At 37.0% G+C, this 14295-nt stretch overlaps 1 long non-coding RNA gene across 2 annotated transcripts in view; it reads right to left on the bottom strand.

Moving 5' to 3' along the window:
- Window positions 1-14295, bottom strand: part of LOC119022434 — a 39069-nt gene that overhangs the window by 5839 nt on the left and 18935 nt on the right. For both annotated transcript variants that reach the window (XR_005075923.1, XR_005075922.1), the window contains exon 4: window positions 112-197. This is a non-coding gene — a long non-coding RNA (uncharacterized LOC119022434). The remainder of the gene's footprint in view (window positions 1-111; window positions 198-14295) is intronic.

The raw sequence follows: 14295 nt of genomic DNA, 5'->3' as shown, positions 1-14295 counted from the left end.
ACATTAAATATTTTTTACCCATCACTTAGTTACCTAATGCATGTTATTTCATATATAGCAAATATTAGTATACTGTGTGCAAAGAGACACAAATGCAAGTTTAGGACTCACCTTCCTGTTGAACAATCTGCACTGAAGCTGAATCCGCTGAGGAGTTATCGCTTCTGGCTGATGCTCACTCTACTGCCATCTGATTTCTGTAGATAAACATAAAACAGCTGTTTTCCATCATATGAAGTTTCTTTGAAATGACAGATTTAAAGCCCTTGATCTTGTGCAGACAATTTACTATGTTTAAAAGCAAACGTTCAGGTGCAAACAGACTGATGTTAAAAAAAAAAAAAGGTTAAAGCCTGACAGGGGAAAGCCAAGAAGTTTTCAGTCAGGTGTGACCAAGGGTGCATCTCACATTTTTGGCAGCAGCTGGTTAAAGCAGAAGAAGAAAGGGGGGCTTGTTCTATGAAGGTCAAGCAAATGACACATGTCGTCATTAAAGGTGATTTTGGTGGCATTTTTTGTTTCTCAAAATTGAAACAACTGCTCCCGTAAACCCAATGCTGCTTATTAACAAGTAAAGTTAAAGAAAAGCTGCAAAGATCAAATTGAAAAGTGCTTCTGTACTATTTTTTTTACTCTAAAAAGTGGACAAGCACAGTCCATTTGTTTGTATGTTTATTGGGAAATCCTAATGAATGGGTAATGACTTATTGATGAAAAATACAAAAGTAATAATTGGTGACCAGAATGAATTAGGACAAAAGTATGAAATTCTTATGACTGCTAATTACCAGTTTGAATGAGGCTGATAACTAAAGAGAAAAGTATTAAATGCAATAACTATTACTATTGCTAATTACATTTCCAATTATGTCACTAATGAGAACGGCTTAATTATCAGCACAATGGATAAATAAGAGTTTTGCTTTCTACCGTTTGTGATGGAGGTGGTGATGTGGTTACGACATCGAGGCCAAGTCCTCTGACCAAACAAGATAAAAGTGGAAACTCTCCAGCTAGTACAGTCTCCTACAATATTGATAATGTCAATTGTTCGTACAGCAGTGTATATATTCAATCATGCCCCTTGCCCTGTGTGAAACTTAATCTGTTATCAAACAAAGTTATCATAGGGGAGTCATTGGGTCTCCTAAGGACTTCCTTTATTATTCAGTACTTGCTAGTTGTGATGCAGTTCTTCAACAAAATAAGCCACCGTGTGAAATTGTTTTTTGCTAATATTTTTACCTTACTTGAAATTTTTCATTAAAATACTGTAAATGTGGAAGCTCAATTTGTTCAACTTGTTTACTTCATTACAAATCTTGGGGTGCACCAGTGTAGCAAAAATGATTGGGGCAAGTCAACTTATGGGTCGCATTCAAAGTAGGGCAACATGTTTGAGCGAACAAAAACATGAACTGATGAGCTTTTCATTGAAAAAACAAAGCATATTTACAACATACCAGAGACTTAAAGCAGAGCTAATGTGATACTGCAGGTTGGAAGAGAGTTTTACATTTGGCAGTTTGGCAGAGGCCCAACATAAATCTGTACTTATTGCTTTGGACAGTATTTTATCCACTGATCTGTCTTGTGCATCTGAAACTTTCAACTGGTTCGTAAACTGAAGTGCTAGAGAAAACACTGTAAGACACTATCACAACATCCCTCTCACTGACTTCAAACCAGCCCACCTGGAGCCCCACACTGCGTTTCTTAAGATAGTCTCAAAATGCTGTTGGTATTTCTCGTATTCCTTTAGGGCGTTGCTCTACCTTTAGGAGAGCGGAAGTGTTGCAGAGGACCGTGTCTGAGTGCCAAGTAAAGGCACGATGGATTAGAGTCATATCTTCCACATGGCTGCTTCTAATCCTGCCATCTGAGGTAAACACACGGCCAGGTGAGGCAACACGCCTGTCTGAGACACCTCTGGAACACTGAGGGATCTTCTCCTCAACACAGCACAGCTACTTCCTACTTGCATGAAACTTGTTCACAGGGGATTCCAATAACTGGGACATTGTTCTTTTTTCTGATTCATATAAAAAAGTACTAAGTCAGTGTATTCTTTCAAACACTTTTCATATTAGGTGTTTTAATGAACATTTTTTGAAAGTCAATTCTAGCAAAAAAGGTGGGATTTTTCATTACCAGTCAGAGCAATAAAGTTGGAAATCTGTAATGAACAGAAGAACTGGGTGGATGCTGTGATGAGTAACTGTTTGCTCAACACACTTCCATCCTAAAGATAGTCAACAGTACATCCAATATCCATTTTTTGAGTTGATACATTTCTCTGAGTGCAGTTCAGAAACACAACAACAATAGCCCAAAAAAACCCAATTTCATTCTGACAAAACGTTGTGAACATTATGCACAGGTAGTCCACCCACCTGACAGGTGTGGTATATCAAGATGCTGATTAAACAGCATGATTATTGCACAGGTGTGCCTGGCCCAGACACAACAAAAGGCTAACACACATTCAAAAAAGAGATAAATAAGAATATAGAGAAATAAGCCTTTTGTTTGCATAAAAAAATAGTCTTTGATCTTTTATTTCAAAACTAAAGCAGTGTGTATTTCCGTTCAGTGTTTATACTGCATGCTTACGCTTTTCTTGCTTTACACGCAATCTGTTGTCAGATCAGAACTTGAACATCTGGTTCACCTCTTTGTATTTTTCATGTGTTCAAAAAGTGAGCAATAAGGTGATACTTCTGTGTGTGTGTGTGTGTGTGTGTGTGTGTGTGTGTGTGTGTGTGTGTGTGTGTGTGTGTGTGTGTGTGTGTGTGTGTGTGTGTGTGTGTGTCACTGCCAAGGAATGTTGCCAACTTTAGTTTCAAAGTCTCTCTGTCTCACCTCAGAGGCAGGACGAGAGGAAGAAAAAAAACAAACAAAACAAGAGAGGAACATTCAATGCATGTTTAAGATGGGCCTGATCTTTTTAAAATATCTACCTCATTACGCAAAAACAGGTTTTGATATGTTATGGCATGACTGTTTTTTTCAATACATTTTTCATACATGACTTCATTGCTTCAAAAAAATGTACACACCCAAGGAACAGGTCGTTGAGGTAAAAAACAAAAGCTACAGGAAGATGGGTATTTCACAAGTAAATGAGGTACAGTATGTACTTTCTGTTCATTTTCCATTACTCTTTCTGTGAAAAGAAAACACACATTAGTAGGCAATGCTACAAAGCAGGTAACAGGATATATACTTTCAGTTGTTTTATGTGAAGGAGGGGGGTGACGTTGAAAGACTATGCCAAAATGTCACAAAGAAACAAATTCAGTTCTAAATAAAGTTGTACACAACTTCATACTTACATGCTGTATAAAGATTAAATCAAGCTGAATGAATACATATGAAAAAAATCTACTTCTTTGTTTATAAATCAGTTTGACATGCATATTATTTCCCTGTAAAGTTAAAACAGTTGTTTTTACAAGGTGAAAACGTCCCACAATCCCCTTAAAAAACAATGTTTAAATAAAAACAAGGTACGCTTAAGTACACAGTAATACTATAAACACAACCTAGAGCCAAGCCACTTCTGGAAGCTTTGTCAGAACATGTGAACGAGGGAAGGTTCTGAAAACTGCATATTTTGATTTTAGTGATAAAACAGCAATCACAGGAACTGAAATGTGTTAACTGTTCAGTGACTGTGGTGAAGCCGATGAGATGATGTTTCACTAACACTGGTTAAGTGTTAAAAAAAAATTCAAACTTCATTAAAAACCAGTTAATCTCTCAAAAAAAACTTCAAAAACAAGGTATTTGCAAAATTCTGAAAGTCTTCTATTATTGTTATAAAGAGAAATATATAGTGTTCCTCTGATACACAGCCTCAACAGTCAGTGGCTGTTATGGTGGTCTGCATAGTGGAATTCATAGTTTCAAAAGTGGTTAATCAGTATACAAAGACATACTGAAGATATAGTAAAATGTTAAGATAATTGTTACTGAAAATAAATTTAAATACACCTAAATTAAAACAAACTTTTGTGCTCAAAGTTTTGAGAGCAATGCAAAAGCGAAGTAAGTGCATGACAAAAAGAGAAAATCTGAACCTGAATGGTGAGATTTTCTGAGGTTATGTTACCAACAGTTGCCCTTGGGCAGAGTATGAGATAAATATACTGCACAATGTACACACCTTTGTCACGCAATGTGACTTGTGCAAAAAGGCATTCAGGTTCATCATCCCACTTCCTATAAAAATGTCAACCTTACTTTTGTTCTGTTCTGTTTCTTTTTAGTCTTTGCTGACAGAAACATAGCTGCGTTTGAAGATTGTTACGAATACTGATGCTGTTTATACCAGTTTTAAGTATAGCTTTCTTTCAAGATGACAAAATGGAAACTTGCATGTGTTTTCAAGGTTGTTACAATGGGAATATAGACACTTCATGTCCCTCACATTATTACTCAACATTTTATTGTTTCATTCATGCTTTTATAAATTATTTCAAAGCCTTCCAACCACTGTTGGCTGTCCTCTCTGGCATAAAATCCAGCTGCGCCTTTCAGAGATTGTGTGTCTGTTTGTGCGTCTGTGTGACATGACAGAAGAAAAGAAGAATTTTCTTTCTATACTCTCAGGGCATTTAGTGCAAACCAGGATAAATTGTTTCTGTGTTAGATCTACATGTTCGTTTGTTTAAATTCCTCAGACCTCACTGACAGTGCTGTCGCCTGTTAACTTTTGGCTGCTCACGCTGCTGTGTTGGAATTTGGAGCCCAAGTTTTAATGGCTTGACTTTATGTTTCTGAGATTGTCACTGATGTCCTAGATTATAGTGGAATTAAGATATTAGGAAACACCAATTTTCACATGGGCTACAAAACTTCTTTGTAAAGGAGAAAAGCTTGTAATTCATGTGAACAATTACGGGCTCCAATTTAGACATGGTTTTAAGGTTAAAATAAAAAGAGTAATTATTAGTCTACATCTTAACAGTGATCAATCATCTTGTTCTTGGAACTCTTGTAACTGATATGAATACAATCTGACCACCACTGCTTCCTCAGTGTGGATTCAAATTTGTACAGTGACTTTTCAAGCCTACAGAGGGTGGTTATTATAGATGTGGGGTGGAGTATCACTTCCAGTGCATCTAGGTTCCCAGAGAATTTCAAAATGCTATTCTTAACCTGCGTCATTGACTATACAACAGGGAGTGTCATTTTTATATTCTGCCTCACTCCACCTGTTCCATGTTTCAGTTGAGGGTATCACTATAACCACATGGCCAAGAAAACTACGTAAATTCACTTGGTCAGCTTCAAATTTTGCTATTTGCCTTCCTAAGGCAACATTTACAGAAAATGTATAAACTATACAGTCATTCCATCTGGTATCAGAATGACTCCAGATGAATCCCCTTCAAATACAAAAGATCTCATTCAACGTCTGAATGCAATGACAGCATTCTCACGTGACTGGACAATCCAGACTTCTAGGGGAGATTTCTCCAGGGTTCATATTAGTTGCTCTAATTCCATCTTCATACAACACTGAAATATAACCATAGTCATGTTTGTTTGCCTTAGAGAGATCTTTTAGGGCCGAAAGCACAGGGTATGATTAGTAGTGGTAAAGCATATAGAAGCAGTTTAGAAATTTCATCAAGTACACCCAATCAAGAGATTGGGTGGTGCTTGAATTGGTGTGACTGTTGAGTCCTACCAATTTAAAGAGATTGTGTGAGTGTTGAGTGAGCACCAAGTGTGGACATGTTGATTATGTATGCTAGGAGTGGTTCAGTCTTTTATTGGAAAATTTACACCCGTGCAGTGATTTATATAAATCAGTAGTGCCCACAAAGCAGTAAAACTCTAATTGTTTCTTCCATTTTGAAAGTCTAGCGTCCATTAAGGATGCAGTGAGTAATAAAAAGGACTTTTAATCAATCCTCTCTTGTTGATGAGTTGATGTGTGAATGGGCTATCTTACCTGACAGTGCTACCATATGTTGATTTCTTTTTTCTAATAGCTAACAAAGAGATAGAGGGAGTTTATTTTCCTGTAGGTAGATGTATTTACAATATAACTTGCAAAAAATATTCTAAAGAAAACGTAATTCATCTAAATTGTTTATGGTCTTTTGACCTGTTTTCTTATGAGACTAAACACTTGCTGAATGAGGACATTTTCCACCCTATGCTGTAGTTTAACACATTGTAATCGTTCAATGAAAAATACTATACACAGCGATTCTGATTTTCAATATGATCCATAAGAAATAAACCAAATGATTTCACCCCTCTTGTCTTTTCAATACTAACAACTTTCATAATATGATAAAACAGTGTGCAGTGTATAGCAAGTGCAGTAGCATGTCACGTTACTCCCTTTTGCCCACACTGCAGTCTCTGGAGTGACCCTTTCATTGTCAGATTAGACTGGCCGACCCTCCTCGACCGGCTGGCATGGCCACAGTAAATCCTGGAGACTGCTCATGCTAGGGACCTCGGGTAATTAATAAAATCCCCATTACATGCCTTGTGCCCGTTGTTTGCTATTTCAACACCCCATTTGTGCCACGATTACAGTCATTATCAGTCACCGCCATTAATTCTCTACCCGATGCCAGAACTGCATACTAATAAATTGGGCTCTAAAATTTTTTTACCTTTCAAGGAGTTGGTGTTGGAGCTGCGCCAGGAAGTGCCACTCCAGATTAGGAGTCATCTGGTGACTCGGAAAGAGCCCTTTCAATAGAGGGCTGCTGCATCTTTGGAGATAGTTCAAATTTCCCCTTTGATTATTTCCCTTCCCCTCTAAAATGAATCTTTATTAGGCTTAAATCCTGAATAAAATGAAATTAGCAGACTGCAAAACATTGCTTTCTTTTCTGACTCTATTCCCTTGTGTATGCATGCAAATTATAATGCTTATTTATGTAAATGAGGTGTCGTCTTTAATTAGTTTTGCTTGAGGGCATTAAAATACATGTATTCTTTTCCCAAAAATGATTTGTTTTGTTGCTCTGTTCAGTTTAAGTTCAAAATGAATGATTATGCTGACTAAAAAGGTTTATTAACTCTCTGATTTTCCTTTTTTATCTTCCTCTTTTGGAGAATTATCTTCTCCTCCCACTTCCTGGGAAGAGTGTATTCTCTGTGAAATCGAAAAGCCTCTCTAGGCTTTAGTCTGAGCACTACTCTGACAAGCACTTGTTAAGGTCCCAGGTTGAAACCACATGGTAGAAATGCACTTCCACTTATCAAACCTGAAAGCTTTCCTCCTTAGCAATTCTGTCTATACATATGTGTTTGCCTACATGATTGTTTGTATGTATAATAATACATTATTGAGCAGGAGGTTCAACTGTTTTACTTTTACATTCATATATGTATCATAATCTGCTGTTTAACCACTGGAAAGAACATTGTGCTCCAATCATGTGTTAATTCTATTTGCATTGTGTTCATACATCACAGACATATACACTTAGAACCCATCTTGAGAGCGAGAGCTGTGTTATTAATCAAATGTTAATATCAATGTAAATTCCGACAGCCTGTCAGCTACGCCGGCCCAGCTCAAAACTGAAGTGAGCATGACCTGTTAAATGACTTTCTGCCTGATTTGGGTCTTATTTTAATATTTGTTTAAAAGGATTTGCAGTGTTACAATAAATCTTCCACTATGCCCTGTTTTTATGCATTTACTGTTGATTTACAGTCCTTTGTTGAGTGGCTATCGAACAGAAAACTGCTTTATGTCATTGTGGAAGGTGTTGGGTCAACTTCTGTTAGAAGCACCGACCCACTGTGTCACGCAGTATTTCAAACCACTTCAGGTTGAAAGTGACCAAGTGCGGCTCCGGTTATTGTTCAATATCATATCAGTATTCAGCATCCCTTCGACTGCTCAGATGAGCTGAAGTGGCAAGTTAAGATGCCCCCTCCCCAGCCTGAGAGCATGATTTATGGAAAGGAAGCTAAAACCATTATAGCATTTTTATTATTATTGTTCTTTCAAGGCTAATGCAACAATAGATTTTTGCATGATTGATGCGTTACACTAAACATTAGCGGATTACATTAACTTTGCATAGAACAGCTAAATGACATAAGATTACTTATTGTTATTTTTCGTCCATATGATCATACTGTAAACACTGTACATATAGTATTTCTTGGCATATATTGATTGTTCTATACATACAGCATATACACACCAGGTAAACAGCGTACGTTTATGCCGACCGCCTGATACAGTTTTAGTTGTCTGCTTTCAACATTGCTTATTTGTGAAGGAATCATAAACAGCTCTTTTAGAGAAACCAGAGAATACGCCGATGTAAGAAGCTGTAATCAGAAAATGTTTACTGTTTTCTCATTCGAAAATTACTCAAACTGCTTGATCGTAAAAAATGGTTGGTGACTATATTAATAGATGACATCTTATTGATTAAAAGTTCAAGCTCTATATGGCAGTGCTTTAGAGATTAAACGAATGTAAGTGACTTTGATAATCTCTCATCTGCCCCCTTCATTCTGCAAATTATTAAAACTCTGGGCTCTTGTGGAAAGGAATATGGCAGCAATATGCTGATACTTCAATCAGCTGGGAGGAAATTCCACATGTAATAAGGAGGAATCACTGCTCTCTGTCTCGCAGTTCCTACCACAAGCTTCAGCTGTCAGAGCATACAGAAAGTTCTCTTTCATGGCATCTGCGATAGACAAACTCTGCAGACCACATCAAACGTCTCTCATGATTCCTCGTACATCAAGCACATGCACAGGCATGGTCCAAACCCCTCCTCTGCCTTTCAAATGGATATCTTTTCAATTCATCATTCACTATACTCCTGTCTATTTTCAGTACATCCATTTAAAACAGGCAATACAGCCACAAAACTAATGAGCTTGTGGTGGGCTACTGCTGTACGTTTAGTAGTGTGTAAATTCATTGAGAGAAACACAAAACAGTCAAATTCCTTGCATAAGTTTACATGATTGACTACCAAAGCTGGTTCTGATAGATATAGTTGTAGCCATGGCACTAGAAGTGGCTGTTCCTGCAAATAAGCCACATTTACTCATCCTTAACCCCAAATAAGAAGCAAAGTATAGCATCACTAATTAGGTATCCCACATCATTTGCCTCTGTTCCCAAGTTTTGGGTTTTAATAACAGTTGTAGTTGTGTTTTTGCAACATTACAACATCAAGAGGAAGTTGAAATTATAAACGATTTATCCTATTCAACATTTGCATGAAATCCTTCCATAATAAGAATTTGAAGAAGAAGAATATGAATTCTTCAGTTATGACCAAAAACAAGTGCTTTGTAAGGTCACAATGATCTTTGATTTTTGACCACCAAATTCTAGTCAGCTCATTCTTGAGTCCAAGTGGACATCTATGCCAAATCTGAGTACAATTCCCTCGAGGCATTCATGAGTTATCATTTTCATAAAAATGGGAGAGACAACCGAAAAAAAATAACACCTCTGGCCACAGCTCTCAACAGCATTGAGGCATAAAAGCAGGTACGCAACTTGAAAAGAAAATTGATCCAAGGGTTTAGATCAGAACACCCTTCAACATTATCAGTGTTTTGAGCTGATTCACGACAAGGTTTCTGCTTAGTCCTGTCTCGCATCTAGTGTATCTGACTAAGACCTTGAATTTGCCATCATTGTGGCCTGTTTTTACAAACAACTCTTCATGGTCCAACTGTCTGGAAAGCACAACATTACTGAATTGTATGGCATAAAGTCAGAAGACATCATCTTACAGAGCTCTTCAAGTTTGCAGGAAACACTGTCCTGTAACAGTGCTAAAAGACTTCTAAGTTTTTGATTGAGTCTTGAATCAAAGTCAAGCAGTGCCAAGAGAGATCTTCTATTAAAATGTTGACACACACTATTTGGGTGCCTTTTACAGGCATTTGTGGCCATGTGTTTATCATGTCCAGGCCATACAGGCAATGATGGGCATCCAGCCAACTGATTCTTCCCCCAAAGTGCTAATTTGTGCCACTCTAGTGTGCACAGTGCTATAATTACCTGAAAACGTAAACTGGAAGCTATGCCTGACAAAGACAAGAAACTGTAATAAAATTGAGCTTTTGGTTGCTCAGTTGTGGTGAGTCTTGTAAGACATATTAATGGGATGTTTAAAGGATATGGCACTTTTCCATTTGTCTTGTGGAAAAATCTTGGGCAAAACACCTGGCGCGCTAAGTGTCTGCAGTCTGAACACTGAAGAGCAGCTAGCAGTCATGGTGTTCTTTTGTAAAGCACTGTCACATCTAAAACACTTTCTATTAACTCTGCACTGCAGCTTTATACCAGACTTGTCATTTCTTGATTGCCATTATGTGGCAACTTCATAAATTACCAAAGTCGGAGTCAAGTGAATTACCTCAAACAATAAAATAGTCAGCTGTTTAAAAACATATCATTCAAATCAGTGAGCTCTTACTCCCCCGCTGTGCCATGCGGCGCTGTTTAATGCATAAAATGTGTTTTCTGCGACCGAGGATCAGGCATCAGATGTCCTTAATACAGCTGAAGAAGGGCTAGACGAGAATGATAAGCGTTTTAGTTTTTTTAATTTAACCTACCAATGGCAGACTTTTTTGTGCTATTAGCCAGCATATTTAAAATTGGCCATTTTCATAGCTAACTTATTTGAGTATGAAGGGATCTTGTACAGTAAATGGTTTAGTAGCTTACTGAGGGAAAAAGAGCCAGGTTTTGTTGAATGCTTTACATGTCACATCCTTTTAAGTTCCTTAAGTAACAAACTGCCAGACCATACTGGAATTAATTCACTGTCAAGCCATAAGAAATTAAATTGGTATTGATTGAAAACATACAAACACATGTACTGGTTGTGATCAGTGAAAGAGCAAGTGATTCCACAATATACTACATCAGTCAACTGTAGTGCAAGTACTTTTCACCTAGATGAAGGCTTAAGAAACGTACCCAGTTCCCTTCCATCTCCTGTTTTTTGGTCACAGTAGGAACACAAGAAGACACCCTTGATGTGTGACACCCTGTAGATGTAACAATACTACAGTAAAAAGAACATTATGTACACGAGAGCTGATAAAGCATGCTGTAATGGCCCGAAGGTGCGGCTGCATTTCTCTAAAAACTGATTTTGTTTTCTGATGACACATGCCAGTGGCATACTTTTGTATGTCTTCTGTGTCTTCTGAAACAAAGAGTAGAGTATGTATGGAATGCTCATTCTTAGACAAGCCTCTAAAAATGACTCCACTTTACGTGCCATGTAGAATAAAAAGCCTAACTCTACAGAGTGGGCGAACCTGTTGGCCAAATTCATGTGGGTTAAAGAGCTGCGTGGCACTTCTGCACAGGAAATCTTTTCTTTCTCAGATGTCATATCACTGAGGACTCTTCCAACCTTTTTACTGATATATATGTCTATAACCCACTTAAACTTCATACTTCAGTCTTAATAGTTGTACAGCTATGTTTATAGCTACATAACCAGCCACAGCTCAGGATAAAACATTACAGAAGAAAAAAAGATGTTGCAACTGAGAAAACTGGCCCTGCAACTCGTCCGACTTCAGAAAACAGACCATTTAAAAGTCGGAAAACAAAATGTTATCAAGAACACGAAACAGTTTGAACTATCATTTACTGTAGAGAGATGTAATTACTGTATTCTATAAAAGTGTTTGCCAGCAACAGTCAGGATATTCCAGTTAAACACAGTAAAATCATAACTAATGTAAAGATTGTGTGAGCTGAGGGAACATGTTTCTATTTGGGTGTGCACATCTAAAAGAAAGAAAGAAAAATATGTTTCCTGTTCTATTTTTTCTCCTTCCATATACAACACATGTTAAAATGTGTAAAAAAAAAAATGTTTTTGTTTTCATGAACATTATATTTAACGCCATCTATTAACCCTTGATTCCCTCTTTGCTAACAAGCAACAGAAAATGTGAAACAAAGCGTATGGACATAACTGTTGTATGTCATTCCTCCTGGCCACAAAAAGGCAGTGCGTCAGGACTGAATGACTTGTAAAAAATAAAAAGTTCATGAGGAATGCTTGCGCAATTAAAAGCAACAGAAGCTGTTTATTAGATAACTGATGCCACAACATGGGGGTGCGGCAACATTTATGAAGGTGTATGACTCAGGTAACAGCAGCACAAATGTGTAATAACGGACGATAAAGATTCTCAGTCATGAAGGATATCTAGAAGCACTAAATCAAATGCAAATGGACTTTCTGTTTTTGACTGAAGATGTTCCTTTACAAAAACCAAAACACCAAAAATGCCCAGGCACAGGTAGAAGCCTTGAGCCTTCAAACAACAACTTACCACATCATTTCCATTCCAAGATTGATCTGAGAAGTCTCTATGGACAGTTTAATATGTTAAATTACCATTAAAAAATGTTCTCATTATTCCTTCAAAGTTTTAAGATTTTAAAAATGTTGATTCTAGAAATGTTTAAAACCATTTTTAGTCTGTATTCAGGATGATCTGACTTAAAGTGGGAAAGATAATCAAAGTCAAAGTTTTTTTCTTTCTTGGTCTAGGTATCACATAAGCCACAAGAATTCAAGAGAAAACAAAATGCCTGTCAGGGCGAGCATATAAGAGGCAAAGGGGGGAATCTGGCATGGCCTAAGCAAAGTCATAAAAATATTTTCCCTTTTATTTAATGTTGTCCATAATTCATTGCCAGGAAAAGCTAATCAATAGCACCTTAATGAAAACTTGAGCCATATTTTATTTTGCCGCAGAGAAGTCCCAGATCAGCATTTGTTGCCTTGTATGTGCTGGTTTTCACCCTTAGGCTGTTTGACAGATGTGCATCACATTTGCAGATACCTTAAATATTTGCTCTCTTAAACCACATTTGCCTTATCAAAACACCACAGAGAAGGAGGGAAATTTCTGATGATGACAGCAATGAAGATCCAAAAGACGAAAAGTGATCCAAAACGCTTACATATCTCAATGTTTTGTCCCAGCTATAACCTCACATTGCAACATACTGTAAACTGTCAAACTAAGTACGTACATAAATATTGACTAACACATTTTTGATGCTTTCCACAAGTCTCATAAATATACTGTACTCCGCTGAGAGTCTAGGTTCATATTAATGTCAAATTGAGAACAGCGTGTTGAAAAGACATGCATGCATTCATTAAATACTGTATATCTCTTTCAATATTCTTGATTACCATAACCAAATACATTTGGGGTCTCAGCAGCCATATGCCAGTAGTAAATTTAATGTGAAGATAACCAAGAACATGTAAAACTAATCTTAACATTGCATTTATGGTGCATTTTTTGATAAATGGAAAATGTGCTATAACTTGCTGTTATAAACATGACCAATACAGCAATTTGCACCAGATTACTTGAATAGCTCAATAGAGGCATACACATGACGTCATAGTAGGCAAAAGTCACCGTGGTTACAACTACTGAGTGGCACAAATGTGACTGAGTGGGAACATTGTTGATATTTATCAAGCACTATGATCTTAACATTCAGCTTGTGTTGTTGATGGTAAAACAACATATTGCGCAGCTATTGCTATCGTAACGTCATCTGCCAAAATAATCACAATGTGTTTTTTCCTTTTCATTTTATCATATACAATATCGAACTGTGTAATTTGAGCACAAAAATTAGAGCTACAATGCGTTAGATCATGACAAGTTGATGTACTTATGTGTTATGTATGTATACTGTATGTATATTTTCTACAGATGGAAACACGCATTAGTATTCAAAAACCTAAATTGTTTACAATTAGTTGATTAGTTTTCATTCACTGTTGGCATTACATTACATAGTAAATCGTTATCTATGTAGCATTCCCACATCAACAACACATACAGTGTATTTCCCATAAATAAACATACAGTGCAGAATGGTGCTATGGTGTATGACAAAACACTGAAGACTGTTTGCCCTTTTTTAATACATACTATAATACAAAAGTATTCAATGGATGTTGTACCTGATAAATTAAATAAGACACGTCAATTTTATTCATATAGCACAATATCGCATATTACAGTTTGCCTCAAGGGCCTTTAATGTATTTTCCTATTTGTGTAGCTTAACTGTCACATATAATCAAATCAAACTGGCATTTAAGCAAGAAGGTGTAAAAAACTGGTAACTGAGAACTGCTTGCAGCCTGACTGGTGAGATGCAATGCTAATTGTTTTCAGTGATCCTTGTCAACGTACAGTATGCTCTGGTTCCAGTCAACTATCTATGAACTCAGACTACAA

Source organism: Acanthopagrus latus, chromosome 7 (genome assembly GCF_904848185.1).
Source record: "Acanthopagrus latus isolate v.2019 chromosome 7, fAcaLat1.1, whole genome shotgun sequence".
In the NCBI taxonomy this organism is placed as follows: Eukaryota; Metazoa; Chordata; class Actinopteri; order Spariformes; family Sparidae; genus Acanthopagrus; species Acanthopagrus latus.
This window is presented reverse-complemented; position numbering and strand designations above follow the sequence as displayed.